This window comes from Bactrocera neohumeralis, chromosome 4 (assembly GCF_024586455.1).
Source record: "Bactrocera neohumeralis isolate Rockhampton chromosome 4, APGP_CSIRO_Bneo_wtdbg2-racon-allhic-juicebox.fasta_v2, whole genome shotgun sequence".
In the NCBI taxonomy this organism is placed as follows: Eukaryota; Metazoa; Arthropoda; class Insecta; order Diptera; family Tephritidae; genus Bactrocera; species Bactrocera neohumeralis.
In genome coordinates this window covers 59894148-59910975 of record NC_065921.1, presented here as the reverse complement: position 1 = coordinate 59910975, position 16828 = coordinate 59894148, and the positions used below count along the sequence as shown (strand labels likewise).

Here is a 16828-nt window from a genome sequence, read left to right as displayed (position 1 = left end):
GCATTGCAATGTGGACATACAATATTCATTAGTCCAATAGCAACAATTTGCTCTGAACTGTAATCAATTGCCACATTATAGCAGAATGCAGCTCTGTGGGGATTAAACACAACATTTCTTTGTTGATTTTGATTTCTTTGTAGTTCATTTCTATGATTTGTTCTTATATTTCTTTGACCTGTCGTATTTCGAATTCTGCGGCCTAAGTTTGTACGTCTGGTTGGTGGCATTGTTAAAAACGAAAATCCAACTGAAAATAAAATGATCTCATATTTTTTCTGTTTAACCATGTATACCAAATTGTAGTATGGTGTAGTCAGCAAAAGTTACCAAAAATCGATATAAGGTGAATTTAACTTACCGTGATTAATAAAAACTTATTAGCAAACAAAAAACTTCTTAGTCTTTAAAACAAAACGAACTTTATCAAAAACTTAATAAAATTTAAATGAAAACAGATTACCACAATTTTTTTTTAATTGAATGACGTTGACATTTAAATTGAATTACGTTTACATTCGTTACGCGCGTTTTTTAAAATATGCAAAATGAAATGTATAATATTTCTTAATATTTTTTTCCATAAGAACCTTGTACAGAGTATTAGAAAACTACAAAAAAAAAAAAATCAGCCAAATCGGTTCAGCCACTCACGCGTGATGCCGTGACAATGCATGCGTTGTCCTGCGTGAAATTATGTGTTTTGATATGAAAAAAAAAGTTGAATTTACGTTGTGTTAAAAATCATTTATTTTCGATTTTTCTTAATTTTTTTCAATGTAACGCAGTTTGATAAGCAACATTTTTTGGTTTCTATTCCGGTGCGTAAATGTACAGAGAAGATGGTTTTCCAACTCGGGAAAACGCCACGTTTAATGTGCGCGTACCCATGCAATCGTAGTTACGATAATTTGGCCAATTTGGCATAAACATTCGTGATGAGTTCATATTTCGTTGAAGTGAATTGACAAAAGGGAGGTGGAATTGATATCAAACCACTGGAACCGAAATTTGCCTATTTCCAATTCTTAACGAATACGATGTAAAATGTCTTCGGCAATGTACTTTTGTTCGTGTTCCATAATTGCCGCGGATTTGAAGGCTGATACATATGTCGAAATGACCATCGCGAAAAGTGTGCGCAATGACTCAAATCAAACTGAACGACGTACATTTATTAATAGCAACCGAAGGTATTAGAAATCGTAGTTTTTCGGGTGGATTATGTAAATTCGTTCTAAGGAATTAGTTGAGAACACACCTGGATGTCAATCTATTGGTTGGCCTTGCTTTCTGCGTACCTATTTCTTCGGCGATGCATTCCATGCATAATATCAAGGCGTTTCCAAATAGAGCAATGTTCTCACAAACGAATCACGGACGCGAGTTGAGAAAAACTCGTCAATGTAAATTTTGTTCTTGGAAGTGTTTCCGCTGGCGTACTGTATTCTCTGGGTTGAAAAACACTCTTTAGCCATTCTCCAAATGGACTGCGAAACGCACAACAGTCGGAAAAGTCGATTTCACCAAACTACAATATCAAACATTGGCATGAGTTTTGAATGTGAATTAGACAAAAGTGGCGAATACGGTACGATCCATATGTTGTCGACTTCGATATTCACTACTCTAAGTTGAATGGTAAATGTCCTGCCATTGTCGTCTGATGAGCTACGGCGATAGAGTGAATATCCATCATTTCCAGTTTGCGTTTCCGAAAGAAAAGCACGTGGATAGTGTTTCGTGCATTTATTGCAAGTGGGATTGTGGTGTCCGCAAGGTTCATGAACCATATTGGTTTTCATCACTTCGTAGAATAATGGACCTTTCTCTGCATGAGGAATTTCCGCAGAAATGATTTCATCAATTTGATCTGGTGTAACCACCATCCACCATTCAAATAAGAATGTGTGCGTGCCGCAAACCACGTTTTTGCAACTCAACAGAGTACATCCAGCATATGACTGCACCATACTTGTATATATGTATACGTTGCTTCAAGATAAAGTCCATCCTTGTTTGAAAAGTCTTGATGACTTAATTCCACACATATGTCATCACATCCTGGGAGTCTCATGTAGTTCATGTGTCTTGGGCTGCCATACGTTGATGACAAAAAGAACGCCGACCGATATTAGCGCGATGTCTTCGTTGGTTGGTAACAAATTTCAATCTGTAATTGATCACTTCGTTTGAAACACACATAAATTTTTCACTGAATAATTTTCAATAATTTTTCTTTTAAATAGCCGGAATAAAAAAGCAAGCGACCGATTGATTGAACGATTCAAATAATTTACAAATCAAAATATTGAAAAACAAAACAAAAAAGAATTGTATGAAAAGTCACTTTTTGGAAATATCCAATTTTTCGACTTTTCCTTATGAAAAGTATATGGTTTTTTTTATCTAACCCTTTCCAGATCCACAGCGAACAACTTCTGATTTCATGAAGATTGGTTCCGCCGTTCTCGAGCGTTAGCGTTACTAACAAACAAACAATCATTTTTACTTACATAGTATGTATGTATGTATGTATATACAAAATAAAGCATTTGTATGGGAAAAAGAAAAGGGCTGTTTTAGGGGTTTTCCGGCAACTTTCGTAATTTTTTCTTACATAAGAACCTTCTCCTAATAATAACAAATACAACAAAAAAAAATCAGCCAAATCGGTTCAGCCATTCACGCGTGATGCCGTGACAACGAAAACGGTTTCATTTTTATACATATATAAGATATACATATGTGGTATGGGAAATGTGCAGGTATGCTTCCTTATGCACTTTGTAAATATAATATTTTGTTTCTGTTTTGTTATAAGTATACTTGGCAGAAGTTTTGTATACGATACTTGTACTTATATTTTTTTCGGAAAGGCGAGAGAGCGAGAATACGAAATGCAAAAAAAGTAACATATGTATGCACTTTTGTATGTATGTATATTTATTTACTTACTGATTTATTAATCAGAAGAGGCTTGTCGGAAATTTACGAAAGTGAATGCTTGATCTTCGTGTTTGTTAATAAGCGTGTTTAAATACACGAAGGTAAGATAATACCTAGGCAATAAATTAATAATATTTATTAACATATATAAGTTGATATATACGTTTTACCAAGCTGCGTTCGGTTTTTCTCGTAAAATAAACTCGAAGCTGTAACGCTTTGGTAACCGTTTTTTCGCGGATAAAACGGAGTTTGAAATATTTTGTATTAGCATATAAACTTATTTTTTAGATACATACATATGTTCTTATTTGCATTGAAATATATTAAAAAACAAGTAAGGAAGGGCTAAGTTCGGGTGTCACCGAACATTTTATACTCTCGCATGATAAAGTGATAATCGACATTTCATTATACGTCATTTACATATTTTTCAAATACCGTATTTTTGTAAAGTTTTATTCCGCTATCATCATTGGTTCCAAATGTATATGTATATTATACAGAGAAGGCATCAAATGGAATTCAAAATAGCGTTATATTGGAAGAGGGCGTGGTTGTGAACCGATTTCACCCATATTTCGTACATGTCATCAGGGTGTTAAGAAAATATTATATGCCGAATTTCATTGAAATCGGTCTAGTAGTTCCTGAGATATGGTTTTTGGTCCATAAGTGGGCGAGGCCACGCCCATTTTCAATTTTTAAAAACAGCCTGAGTGCAGCTTCCTTCTGCAATTTGTTCCGTAAAATTTTGTGTTTCTGACGTTTTTTGTTAGTCGATTAACGCACTTTTAGTGATTTTCAACATAACCTTTGTATGGGAGGTGGGCGTGGTTATTATCCGATTTCTTCCATTTTTAAACTGTATATGGAAATGCCTGAAAAAAACGACTCTGTAGAGTTTGGTTGACATAGCTGTAGTAGTTTCCGAGATATATACAAAAAACTTAGTAGGGGCGGGGCCACGCCTACTTTTCCAAAAAAATTACGTCCAAATATGCCCCTCCCTAATGCGATCCTTTGTGCCAAATTTCACTTTAATATCTTTATTTATGGCTTAGTTATGACACTTTATAGGTTTTCGGTTTCCGCCATTTTGTGGGCGTGGCAGTGGGCCGATTTTCGAACTTAACCTTCTTATGGGGCCAAGGAATACGTGTACCAAGTTTCATCATGATATCTCAATTTTTACTTAAGTTACAGCTTGCACGGACGGACGGACAGACGGACGGACAGACAGACATCCGGATTTCGACTCTACTCGTCACCCTGATCACTTTGGTATATATAACCCTATATCTGACTCTTTTAGTTTTAGGACTTACAAACAACCGTTATGTGAACAAAATTATAATACTCTCCTTAGCAACTTTGTTGCGAGAGTATAAAAATGGAATAAATACGCTCACTTGGTTTTTCCTCAAGGGGCGTTTTATTTATAGTAGGTATGAGCGAGGTATTGCTAGCCTAGGCGTTTTGTCCCAGTTGCCTTCTCCACTCCTTTTGTACTTCTAGGCGCTTGCAGGTACGCCTTCTATTTTGTTGGTTTAAAAATTCGCGCCCGTTTTTGTTTTATTTTGTTTTTATTTCTGATTTGTTATAAGGTTTCGCGCCCGATTGTATATTCTTTTTTGTTGGAACTTTATATTTTAATTTTCCATGTAATTTCTTTTTGTGTTTGTCTCTTCACCACATTTTTTTGTATTGTCACTGTTATATGGATGTTCATATGCATATACATATGTATGTAGGTTGTTATATATGTATGTGAATATATTATATATGGGTATTGTATCTAATTTTTTGTTTGTTTTGTTTTGTTTGGGTCATTGCACCTTTTTTTGTTTTGGGGTTTGTTCACCGCACAATTCCTTTGTTTTTTGTTTTAATACATTTATTTTTATTTTTTAAATCGTTTCACTAATCCATAGTGCCTCTCACTATGGCTCGAAGGACCATGTTTATTCGGCTGCCCAATTTATTGGGAAACATCCACCACTTTATTCTTTGCTTAATTTTGTTAAGAAAAACACACTGTTAATTGTGAAGTATTAGTCACGGTAAACGGCCAACTTTACACACACATATAAAAAATATATATTTCCCAGGATCGCTGAGAATCTATTTATATTCTCGTAGCACAAAGGATTGATGTTGGGTTGAAGAGCAAACGACTGGTATCGAGCTGGAACCGTAAGTCGACGTTTTTAATCGCACTATATTGTAGCACGCGGGTTAGGTGCCGGTAAACGAAAAGTTGTGCTTACGCGGCGCAGTGTAGAGTCGAATCGGTGTATAGCGAAAGTTGAAGTGTTGATGGGCGAACTGCAGCTGGCGAAAATGATGAGCTTTCCGGTTATCCATTCCTTTGGTGAGTTGGGTTGCGTACAAGTGTGGTGTGTTTTAATATCGTCAGCTTTGGTGAATTAAGCTGTCGCATTAGGATGCGCTAGTTTTACCGAGTAGAGGGGGTGGATGCTTAACTCATTTAAACACAAATAAAGTTTCCACTTTAAAATATAATAGATTCATTCTTTACAATATAACAGATTATTTGTTCTTACACCTTTGCGTTAAAATACAATTTCACTTTACAATACAATACAACTGTTCCTCTGTTTGCTGCGCACGTCCGATTAGCTTAGTGGCTGACTTCTGACTCCCCTTCTTTTTGCTCATCGCAATCGGAGCAACCCACGCTACATCATTTCTGTGTTGTCCCTTTTCCTATTTTCCCTTTCTGCCAGGGATGCCATCCCACATTCGGCCCTCCTGACTCTGCATTCGCCCTCGAATGGAGGTTGCCATCTTTTCATATTTTCAGCTACAGCCGTCGTGTTCCCGGGGCCCTCGTGATCCCCTACTTTTTCTACTTCGTATCTGTCGTGTCCTAAAGTCTGTTTTATCTTGTATGGACCGAAAAACTTGGGTCTCAATTTTAAAGCAGTACCATATTGGTTACGCTTAATCGCAACTAGCTCATCAATCTTATACTGTACGCTTTCTTTTCTGTTTTTGTTAAAAGATCTCTTATTTTCCCCCTGAATTTTCGCAAAATTTTCTTGCGCTTCCTTTCGCTGTGACTTTCTTTCTTTATCTAAATCTTCAATAGTTATGTCGTCTAGAACTGAATCTATTGTTCTTTTGACTGAGAAATGTCCTTTTTTATGTGCTATTCTAATGACTTCGTTTTCATCAAAGATGGTACTACTATAAGTTCCTTGATGGGATCTTTATAGAGCACACCCTGCTGCACGTAAAAATCTTCATACTCTTCATGTTCCAATACCTTAACAACTGCTCGGACCCAATCGTCCACTTGCTGTGCTTGCTGAAGTAGATGACGCAACGTATCTTCAAGCAACAGACAAGACACCCTGCTGAGCGCATTTACATGACGCATTTTGCTGCCCGACCTATGTTCTGATGGCTTAATCGTAGCCCTCTCTACTACGTATCCCAAAAATTCCATGGTTTCCATGAGAAACTGACACCTTTTCCATTTTATATGTAAATTAGATTCTGCTGCTCGCCCTAAACACGTCGTAACTTATGGATTCCTTCCTTTTTTTCCTTAGAGGGAATGATCAGGTCCTCCATATAAGCTACGCATGTACCATCTTGTATGTACTCCCTGAAAACTGCAAAAATAAATCTCGAAAAAACTGCTGGAGTGTTTGATATCCCGAATGGGATAAAACGAAACTCGTATTGACCACTATGGGTAACAAAAGATGTAAACTTTCTCGAGTTCCTCTCAACTGGTACTTGGAAGAAGCCGTTTTCCAAATCTAACATAGTAAATACCTGACACTTTGCAATCGCTCGAGTACGTCATCAATGATAGGCATTGGGAAGTTATCCCTCATTATTTTTAAGTTAAGGCGCCGATAGTCGCAACAAAGCCTCTTGCTCCCATCCTTTTTCTGAACTAGAACTACGGGTGACGCATAATTGGAAGTACTAGGTTGTATAATCCCCTCATTCAACCACTTTCCTATTTGCTGTTCTACGATACACTTGTCCACGTAAGGCATCCTACGTGGACCCTGACAAGTTGGTATGTCATCCGTTAACGTAATCTTCATTTCAATTGGTGATTTATACTGTGGTTTTGGGCAATATTCTCCAAGCAAGCTCGCTATTTCGTCCGCATGATCATTTCTTAGACGGTGGAAATCTAACTCTTTGTTCAGCAGCTACCAACCCAATCTCACTACGTTCGTGCATCCATTCACGTATTAAAACTCCTTCCTCAGTTCTCCCTTCTCTTTATCTATATTGTCACTCCTAGCTTCCGATTTATTACCCTATTTCTTTAAAAACTTTACACCGTTCTCTGACACTTCTAGATCGACACACTTTAGGATATTATTACCTATGATTGCCGAATAGCCTACGTTCCCCTACCACATGAAAAACCGGTATGTCTATCCCGTCGACATGAATCTGGCATGAAAATGAACCTATTGTTGTAAGTTCACTTTTGCCCACCAATCGCCTTTTGACACCTCCTAAACTTATTAGAACATCATAACGGAGTAAACAGAGTTCACACCCAGTATCGAGTAAGGCAGACAATTTTATATTGTTCAGTACCATTTCCTTGAAAATTACGCATTTATTAGACACTCCTAACTGTTCATTTGATAACGTATTTGCTCTTTCGACTATTAAGTGTTTTAAGTGCGGTCAGAGTGGACACATTGCATCAAAGTGTGGAAAGTCGTGAGGCACGAAGACTTTCCACACTTTGATGCAATGTGTCCATTCTGACCGCACTTAAAACACTTAATAGTTTGCTGAGGACAGTTACTCGCTAAATGCCCTACAGTGCCACACCTAAAACAACGTCTCTTTTCTGTTGTCTTCCTCTCCTCGATGACTTCGTTTTTTACCTCTTCCCCACGTCGATTGGGGTCTGCCTGCTGTCGACTTGACCGAATCTTTTCGTAAACGATTATTTCATCCTTAAGCTGCTCGATATTCCTAGCTTGATACAAATTACTTTTTCCTACCCTGGTATCCGGTATACCTTCAATAAAATCGAGGTCAATTGGAGAACTGAGTTCCATTAACTTTTATGTACAAATATTCGCGGTAACCCTCATTACTTCGTTTGCGCCGATTACGCAACTTTCTATGCACCTCCGCTGATGAAACCCTTTCTCCGAATTCTTTAAACAGTAGATCCTTTAAGGAAGACCAACTGCTGATACCCTTCTGGCTTCTTACAAAAACTTTTGTCGCTCCTTTTAAAAGTTGATTGGCATATAAAAACTTCTGAATGTCCGACCATTTAACTGCGAGAGCATTTTCCTCAAATTCTGTAACCCAATCTTTCACTGTCGGCTGACCTACTCCACTGAAATGACTCAACGATTCCTCGATGTCACGTAACGTGAAAGACGTGTGATTCACTAGGGTCTGTCTTGTCCCACCGTCCACTACAGAGGATGCATCCTCAAAATCTGAAACATCATCTACTCCTAATACAAAATGTTCGCATAATCTGTCCTGTAAAGTGGCCTTGCGCCCTCTTGTAGGAAGCCCCAGCTCTACAAGCTTTTCCTTCAGTTCGTTCATTGTCCAACTAAAAATTTGTTCATGGTCCATGTTTGTCAGTTACGCGTGCAGCAATTACAAATTCAAAATGCATTATAAACGTATAAATACAAAGTGTATGCTTATGTGACTACTTTACGAGAAACTTTAAATTTAATTATTTAATGACAATTATTTTACAGTAATTCATAAAGTTAAAACAAACTACTCTTAGTAGCTTATCTGTATAATGAACACCGACGCTTGACGCCACCTCTGCTTTGGCTATTTGGCCGCCACTGTACGCACTTGTTGCCCTCACATATGCAACCAGCCCTGGTGTATACTCTGCTTCGCGCAGATTTTGCAGCCACCACTGCTTTATACTTCTGAGTCGCACTCGGATTACTCAAAATGAAATTTCTTGTCACCACTGCTTTGCGCTGTTCGAGTCGCGAGCAGATCTTGCAGCCACCACTGCTTTACTTCTGAACTCGTGTAAACAAAATGAAATTTCTTGAGACTGCTTTGCGCTGTTCGACGCGAGCAGACTTGAAAACTGATTCTGACTCGCACTCAGAAGCTCGAAACAAATTTTCTGCGTCTGCGTTACTTTTGTATAGCGTACAATAACGTTGTGTCTAACGGTCCACTGTGAAATTGTAAAGTTTTCCAGAAATTTTTTATGCAACTTCTAAGGACTGTACTTTTGTTTTAAATTATCAACCGTTTTTCTTATAATAACTTTTTATGTTTTTTTGCCACAAGTCTAACGCACTTTCCGTTTATAGTTTTCCCTCAAAAGGAAAAACCCGCACTTTCCACTTCTGACACCAATTTGAGGGGTTCGTCACCCCCCTTAATCCGCAATATTCAAATACATTTCTTTTCATTCACTTTTAGTTACAGAAAATCTTTATTCGTTCACTTCTAGCTTTGAAATTTACGAATCACGCATTTTGCAGCCACCACAACACTTATCTTCGCATCTTCAATTATAAAAAAATTTCTTAATTATCACTGCTTTATTGTTCGATTTTCACTTTCAGCCACCAAATGTGTACACTTCTGACTTTTCAGATTACAACAAAACGAAATTTTCTGCGTCTGCGTTACTTTATAGCGGTACTTTAATAACGGGTCTAACGGTCCACCGCGCGGCTGTACAGTTTTCCAGAAATTTCGGAACTTCTAAGGACTGTACTTTGCACCACGTGCCCGCACAACCGTTTTTCTTTCACGAACTTTTCGCCACAAGTCTAACGCACTTTCCGTTTATAGTTTTCCCTCAAAAGGAAAAACCCGCACATCCCACTTCTGACGCCAATTTGTGGGGCTCGTCACCCTCCTTAATCCTCAAAATTCAAATACGTTTCTTTTCATTCACTTTTAGTTACAGAAAATCTTTATTAGTTCACTTTTAGTTGAAATTTACAATTGGCATTTTAGTTACAATTATAACTATTCTTCTTAATTATAACAACTTTATTATTTTCACTTTCAGTTAAAATGTACAGTTCGCTTTTCAGTTACAACAAGAACGATTATCTTTACAACTTTATTATTTTCATTATGTTTTCAAATATAGTTTCCACTTTTAAATATAATAGATTTGTTCTTTACAATATAACAGATTATTTGTTCTTACACCTTTGCGTGAAAATACAATTTCATTTACAATAAAATACAATGCCTCTGTTTGCAGCGCATGAGTATTAGCTATGGCTGACTTCTTAAACTCCCCTTCTTTTGCTCATCGCAATCGGAGCAACCCAAAGATACATCATTTCTGTGTTGTCCACTTTTCCTATTTTCTTCCTTTTGCCAGGGATGCCATCCCACATAGCCTATAACCTTCCTCGATAAATGGTCTATCAACAAAATAACAATTGTTCATGTTCGAACCAGGAAGTTTACGTATTAGCGCTTAAAACAAACAAACTAATTGCAGCTTTATAATATTAGTATAGATATGTAAATAATTTTATGTATGTAGTTAAGAAAGAATTGAAAATTGTATACATATAAAAACAAGAGAAACAGTAATAAAGTCAGAATTAAATATTTCTCCCTGAATGCAAGGTATGTATTATTCCTCCACCACTGGTAAGATTTTAAAGAAACTTTTTTGAGTTTAACATCATCTTTTTTTGATTAATGGTTTGATTCGCGGCATACTCGTATTCCACCTATATTTTAGCAATGGACATAAAGAAGAATTGAAAATTACATAAAATTAACGATAATTTTAAATAAATCGTAACGAGATATCGATTTATTTTTCCTAAAATAGTCATTGAAAACGATTTAAAACAGTTATAAAACTTTAACTATTATATCTCAAATTTATTAATGTGATAAAAACAAGTTAATTTTTATGTTAGGTGAACAACTTTTTCTGTAGAAACATCTTGCGAAGGCATTACAATTAAAACTGATCAACCCTCTTTCGTTATATTAAATGTATATAAAATGATAAAAATATATAAAAAGATCTTTGAAATACAATTTCCTGCGAAATTATATGTCTTCTGAAATGAAAAAGTTCTCATTTTATTGTTAAAACAAATTATTTTCGATTTAAAAACATTTTTTTAATGAGAATAACAAAATCTTTTCGATATCATATTATCAAATTTTTGTAGGCTTCATTTATTTCCCTTCATAGCATTTCCCGATTTCCTTGTGTCCTGTTGATCGTCAACGCAAAGCCAATTTTCCCTGGAAATTGAATACGTTTGAACTGAAATGGCTGTCCCTTGTATTCGATGACTGCGTCATAATCAGTCGAGTTCCAATACACAGTTTCGGCGCATGAAGATTGTGAAATATAATGATGACAGATCTAACCTTGAGACGCAATGCTGGGACATTCCAAGCTTCTCCAAAGAATTTGAAAATTCCACTGGATAATTTACGGTTTCGTCTTCCTTGTCAAGACGATCGATCGATTTATATGAGCGCAAACCTCCCGGAATTTGACTTTGAATCTTCCAGTTTAAGTCATTAACATCGGTATTTTTGGCAGCTAAAATTGCGCGTGCACTCAAGCAATTGCAGTTACGATACTTTGACCAATGCTCGGATAAACATTCGTGATGAATTCATCTTCCGTTGAAGTGAATTGACAAAAGGGAGGTGAAATTGATATCACACCCCTGGAAGTACATATAAAGCGAAATTTGCCCATCTCCAATTCTTAGCAAATACAATGTACAATGTCATCAGCAATGTCATTTTTTCGTATCCCATAATTAACGCGAATTTGAAGGCTGATATGTCGAAATGATCTTCGCGAAAACTATGCGAACTTCAGTGCATGAGAAGTAACTATTGCATTGTCTTTCGTCTGTGTCCAGTGATTATCATGTTCCAGCAAACGCAACTGCTGGCATGCTTCTCAAAAAGTTGCACACACTGTACCATTCACAATACGCAATGACTTAAATGAAGTTGAACCGCGAGACGCACAACAGTCGGAAAACTTTCATGAATTGTAAAAGTAAATATCCTACAAAGCGATTTATTGCAGTTCACATATCGACTATATGGTACGATACATGTGTTGTCAACTTCGATGTGTTGTTAACGTCGATATTCACGCCTCTAAATGCTAAATGTTCTGCCATTGTCGTCTGGTGAGCGACGCCGATACAGTGAATATCCATCATTTCCCATTTCCGTTTCCGAAAGAAAAGCACATAAGTAGTGTTTCGTGCATTTATTGTCAAACATACAAACCAAAGTGGGATTGTAAGGTTCGCAGGGTCCATGAACCATATTGGTTTTCACAACTTCGTATTATTCTGGATCTATCTCTGAATCAGGAGTTTCCGCTGAAATGATTTCATCAATTTGATCTGGTGTAATCACCATCCGCATCCAAAGAAGAATGTATGCGTGCGGCAAACCTCTTTTTTGCTACTCAACAGAATACATTCAGCATCTAACAGCACCATATATACCATAGGTTGCTTCAAGATAAAGACCATCAAACATCGCAGCTATTGTTTAAAAAGTCGTGCTGTGATATCGTTACGATCGCTAGCTGATTGACCGCAATCCATAATTCCGCACGTATGTCATCGCATTTTGGGAGTACTTCTTGCCTTTCCTTGGCTGTAATACGTTGATGGCAAAACGAACGCCGACCAATATTAGCGCGACTTCTTCGTGGCTTTGTAACAAATTTCAATCTGTAATTGATCATTTCGTCTGAAAGACACATAAAGTTTTCACTGAATAATTTTCAATAATTTTTCCTTTGGATAGCCGGAATAAAAAAGCAAGCGACCGCAATTGAACGATTCAAATAATTTACAAATCAAAATATTGAAAAACAAAACAAACAAAAATTGAAAAAAATGTGTATGGAAAATGTTACTTTTTGGAATTTTCCAATTTTCCGACTTCTCCTCATGAAAAGTATAAGGTATTTTGTTTCTAAACCTTTCCCGATCCACAACAAACAACCTTTCAATTTCAAGATTGGTTCAACCGTTCTCTTAGTGTTACTAACAAACAAACATTCATTTTTATTGTAACGTTTGTATGGGGAAAAGAAAAGGGCTGTTTTTTAGGGATTTTCCGGAAATTTTTCGATTTTTTTTGCCGTAAGAACCATCTTTGAACTTCAACGAACATTTAAGAAAAAGAATTGGCCAAATTGGTCCAGGCGTTATTGAGTTATGAGCGTACATACATTTTTACGATTCATTTTTATTTATGTAAGCATATATGTATGTAGATTTAAAAAGTTTATAATTAAATTAAATTTTCCTCGACGTGTCCTCGCCAACAGTTTGGGCGATAAAAGGCGTAGTGTGTCAATGCGCGCTTAATCCTTTTAAAGTATCGATAAGTCGTTGTATTCATATATTGTGTATCGCCCACCCCTACATTTACTTATTTTGAAATTGTCAGACGGATTGGATGGATTGGAAGAAAAATTTACTGCGATATAATTGGAGAAATTTTGCTGAGTATAGTGTGTGAAAAATTTAATAATAAATTAATTAGTGATTAAATAAAATGAGTTGCTCAAAGAGGCATTTGAAACGCCTTTTTAAAGCTAAAAAAGAGTTTTATACAGAGCAATTAGCCGTTAAAAATGAGGCATCAGTACGAGTTCGGGGAAACGATGCCGCGACCGAGAATATTGCGCATTGTAATTCTTTTCATAGTACTGATGCCACTAGGGAAAAGCTTCCATTAAAGAATTCTTTTCGGGAAAAAATTAAAGCTTGGCAGATTAAAAATAGAATCGGTCACAAAAGCTTACGTGAGCTTTTATTTATTTTAAAAGAAGAAACTTTAGACGTACCGTTAAGTCCCTCAGTTCCATTGGACTTAAAAAATGAAGAAGTGGTTATCGAACGTGTTCTCCCGGGAGAGTATGTGTGTTAGAATTTAATGAAATTGTGTTTGATATTAATATTGATGGTCTGCCATTATTCAATAGTTGAAGAACTCAAATTTGGCCAATTTTAATACGCATAGTTAATATTCCAAATATATCGGTATTTCCTGTGGGTATATATAAAGGCAAGCAAAAGCCAAGTGATATTGATAAGTTTTTGAGCTATTTTGTCAATGAGTTTCAAATTCTAAGGGTAAATGGGTTAGAACTAGGCGGTAAAATATATGAATTAAAAGTTAGATCTTTAATATGTGATGCACCAGCTAGAGCATTTGCCTGTGGTATTCCGCATCACACATCAGCTCATGGGTGCTCAAAGTGCACAGCAGAAGCAAAAAAAATTAGGAATACCCTTGTGTATCCCACGAAAGTTGGACAAATTGTAAGTGATGAAGATTTCGATCTCCGAAGACACATTGATCATCACCAAATAGGATTTCGCACAGTTAAAACACCATTTGAAAAAGTAAATTTAAAAATGATAACACAAGTACCTTTAGATCCAATGCATTTAATCGATCTTGGAGTTATGAAAAAGTTTTTAGTTAGAATTTTAAAAAATAAATTAAGTTATGAAAAGCGACTATATGTAGCAAACAAAAAACAAATATCCGATCATTTGGAATCGCTTAAAATTCACATTCCAAAGGAATTCGTTCATCTACCTCGAAGTCTTGAGGAAGTTTCACACTGGAAAGCTACAGAATTCAGACAATTTTTGCTTTACACAGGTATTTTAGTTCTAAAAGATAAAGTGCATGAAGATGTATACTATGAGTTTTTATTATTACATTGCGCTTGTAGATTGCTCTCCTGTTCAAAAAATGTTCATTCAAACTTAAAAAACGCGGAAGACGCCTTGAAATTATTCGTTGAAAATTTTCCAAAAATATTGGGAGATGATAGTGTTTCATACAACATTCACAGTCTATTGCACCTAGCTGATAGTGTAAAAACGTTAGGAGCTATTCAGAATTTTTCTGCGTATGACTTTGAAAATTATTTACAAAATTAAAAAAAAACGTTAGAAATCCTACTAAAATTTTAAAGCAACTAACTAATATAAATTCATATTCTGACTTTCATGTTAAATCTAAAATAACAGGATTTATAGAAATAAATTCAAATATTAAAGCATATATCAATCTGCATTATTTTTTTAGCACAAAAAGTCCAAATAATATCTGTTTAATCTACCCTTTTATTATTATAAATATTCAAGCTTTTGAAATATCGGATTCCGGTTCTGGAGTAATAATTGGAAGGCGATATGTTAATACTATTAGTTTTTTCAAAGAACCCTTAGACTCTTTTTCAGCTTTGGGTATATGCTTAGCTGATGCTGAACCCAGAACTGAAAATGAAGTGTTTTCAATAGAAAACATAACTTGCAAAATGTTATGTTTGCCACATAACGACCAATTACTTTTTATACCAATATTACATGGCTGCACTAATTAACGTTTTTAATTTTGTTTTCATATACTTACGAGTACAACGTCCGGTGTGTTTTACGTGGGCACCTGCTGACGACAGCCTTACTCCACGGCGCTCAAAAGCACAGCGGATCAAATCAATGCGTTGATCAGCGCCCTGAGAATTCAAAGCATTTTCAGTACCAATTGGCAGTGTGGAATGGACACACTATACTTACGAGTACATACATATGTAAATATTTGGAGCTTCGCCGGATGAACGCCGGAATACGCCAATCATTTTTAGGTAAGTGCACTACTGTTTTTTAATTTATATTGTTTGTGTTTTTACTTACATTGACAATTTTTATTATTTAGATAGCTTCAATGATGGTTGCGATAAGTGCAACAACCTTCAAAAATTATTTGTGGACAAAATTACAGAATTGGGAGGTATGTTAAATATATATACATATAAATAATTGTAATCAAATGGAATATCATTAACATACCCACATTCTTTTATTTTTCCAGAATTAATTGAAAAACAAAACAAAGTGATCATTAATATTTGGTGGAACATACCGTTTTGTTACAAAATCTAACTCAAAAGGAGAAGGGAACTGTTGGAGCTATTTCCAAATTTCCTATCAAAACAGATGATGTTATCGTGAAATTAGAGGCGGAAATAAATGATGATAATAGAGATTGCTATGTAAAAGTCCTATAATTTATATACAAAAATAACTGTTTATGTTAAGAGCCTAATCCAAAATCATTTTAAACATATTAGATTTCAGCAGTGCAATACTTGTTGCAAGGAGAGGTTGTAAAAAATTTCGAAAAAGTTTTGGCGCGTAAATTTTGCCTTGAATACAACATTAATGGAATTGGCAACAAAAAGAGCTTCAAGGATTATTCTATGGTGTATACCATACTTAAAAGTATGGACAATTGAATTATTCATTAACGACAAAACAATATATATATGTATATATAATTTTTTATTTATTACAGAAGCAATTGGAAAAACAGCAGTAAATGCGGAAGCGGAAATGAGGAGGGCTTTTCAGGTCGTAAAAAAGAGGAATTTCCGGCAGGTTTCTTCGTTCAAAAATCATACCTAATATAAAAACTGATTTTTTTGCGTTACACATACGTACCTCTCCCAAAATAGAGTAAAGTTTTTAATAATAATTTAAGTGTAATATATGTAAATAAAATTTTTTTTATAAAAAATGAGTTGCTGCATCCAACGAAAATATTTTATGTTTAATATACTTGTGTAAACTAAAAATTTTTTAATAAAAAAAAAATAATAATAAAAACAGCGTTTAAAAACTTTTATTGGAAATAGAGTAAGGTGAATTGCTTAGCTCAAAAATGTGGTCCATTTGGACCACAATAATATTAAGTAGAGTATGCCATGGTCTAGTGTAATTAGAATATATGTTGGACTAGACGAAGTAGTTTCGAAGGTGGTCGAGAACGCAGTGGT

At 35.6% G+C, this 16828-nt stretch overlaps 1 long non-coding RNA gene across 2 annotated transcripts; it reads left to right on the top strand.

Moving 5' to 3' along the window:
- The first annotated feature begins 15191 nt into the window (after window positions 1-15191).
- On the top strand, window positions 15192-16573 carry LOC126754675 (uncharacterized). Of its 2 annotated transcripts, none has more exons than XR_007666336.1 (5): window positions 15192-15637; window positions 15709-15783; window positions 15865-16045; window positions 16124-16255; window positions 16348-16573. It is a non-coding gene; the product is annotated as an uncharacterized LOC126754675 (long non-coding RNA). The 2 variants fall into 2 exon arrangements; XR_007666335.1 differs by having other exon boundaries at window positions 16124-16274.
- The last annotated feature ends 255 nt before the right edge of the window (window positions 16574-16828 follow it).